The sequence below is a fragment of the Poromitra crassiceps genome, assembly GCF_964638095.1.
Source record: "Poromitra crassiceps genome assembly, chromosome: 7".
Lineage (NCBI taxonomy): Eukaryota > Metazoa > Chordata > Actinopteri > Beryciformes > Melamphaidae > Poromitra > Poromitra crassiceps.
Window position 1 is genome coordinate 53,737,517 of NC_139628.1, and position 1,904 is coordinate 53,739,420.

Here is a 1,904-nt window from a genome sequence, read left to right on the forward strand (position 1 = left end):
TTTATTACTAAAATCAAGTGAACTGTAACAAGAAACAAACCACAGAAAATAAAAATAAAATACCATTGTCAATTAAACAATTTGTTCAAGTACATTATTTCTATTTTAGGATCACATAATAATTTAGGGTTATACCGCATGTGACTGAGAACAATCAAGCCACCAATGTCACAATCTACTCAAGAGAAGTCTTAACACTTTTTTTTCTATCAGTGTTTATTCAAGGCAGTTTTACTCTGTCCAATGAGGAACAAGGAAGGATGGAGCCTATCTACATTCAAATGTTATTGCTTTCAAAACAACTTGTAGATAGCAGTTCAATAAAGCTCCATGAGTCACTGAGTAGGCTACTGAGTGTAGGCTAAAGGTCTTGGTATAGTGGTGACAGTAGTGCCATACAGACTCTCTAGGGCAGAGGCAAAGAATGAAAAAGGGAAAGAACAGAAAAGAAACCAACCCTAACCCACCTGGGTTGAGGGGTATGTTGAATGAATAAATGCATATTTTATTATTGTGTCATTCATACTTTTGTTTGGGGCATGGGCTTACAACACCTTCAATTTACATCAAGCCAGGGACGCCGTATTTTTTGTTGTTGGTACACTGGTGGGGGCTTTGGGGACATCACAAGTGGGACAGGTGGCCTGGTCACGGAGGGCTCAAAGTTCTGGTCTGATGGGAATCACTGAGGGAATAAACTGAGAAATAATCTGAGGCTGTATCACAGTGTGCAATATTATTTTAAACCACGTGCATCAGACCTCTTAACATAATTTGTATGAAGAGGGACTTGCCTGTCAGAAGTGAACAGGCCTGTAGTAGAGGCAGGAAACAGGTTGAAGTTGGAGTGAGGAGCGAGTACAGAGAAAACCTCCTGTCAGGGCAGAAGACTAAACCCTGGTATCCCTGAACCTGGATATTATACAAACAAAACAAAGACAGGATGCACATACTGTATGGATACATTTCGATGTACGAGCTGATGTCTAATGAGAAATAGGTGTTAACCCAACTGACTGAGATTATGAACGGCACTGCATGGAGCATTTTTAACATCAATGCATCATTGTCAAATTAATTGTGACACCTTGGTAGGTTTACAGCAAATAAATTGTAAAAGGTGGAGAAGATTATGGCCTCTATTGTCACACCTTATCAGGGGCATATCGTTCCTAACACACCCTTGATTACAAGTCATATATAGGCCTAGCGTGCTATTCAGGTTGAAAAGATCGGATGGTTACGATGGTTACGATGGTCAAGTCCCGCGATACTTTCCTGCTGGCTGGCCAACTACGGCAGGAAAGTATCGCGGGACTTGACGAGACTTGGTGACTGTAGTGATGGGTTCACGTACGTCAGCTAGGAACCATCGTATACGTGTTGTTGCACGGGAGACCAATAAAGAAGTTACAGAGTAAACTGAATGGACGTCCTGTGTCGTGTCTCCAGTTAGCCTCCTAGGTTTATTATTGTACCAGTAAACAATACCACATGGTGTCAGAAGTTTAATAACTCGCGAAGTGGGTTCGGCGCCGCTTTTTGGAGAAGAAGAAAAGTGTCGGCTTGGTCGAAGTTGCGCGAGCCAGTAGCGGCGACAGTCAAAGTTAGCAGAGCTAGCTAGCCACGCTAGCTGATAGCCGCGGCAACATGAACCAGTTTCAAGTCACCCCACCGGAGAAATTCACGTTTAAAGCTGAAGATTGGACAAAGTGGATTAAACATTTTGACAGATTTCGCATCGCGTCTGGTTTGGAAATACAGGCGGACGAAAATCAGGTCAATGCACTAATCTACACAATGGGAGAGGAAGCCGAGGACATTTTGGTTTCTTTACACCTCAGCGCTGAAGAAGCGAGCGAGTACGAGACTGTCAAAGGAAAGTTAAATACTCATTTCATAGC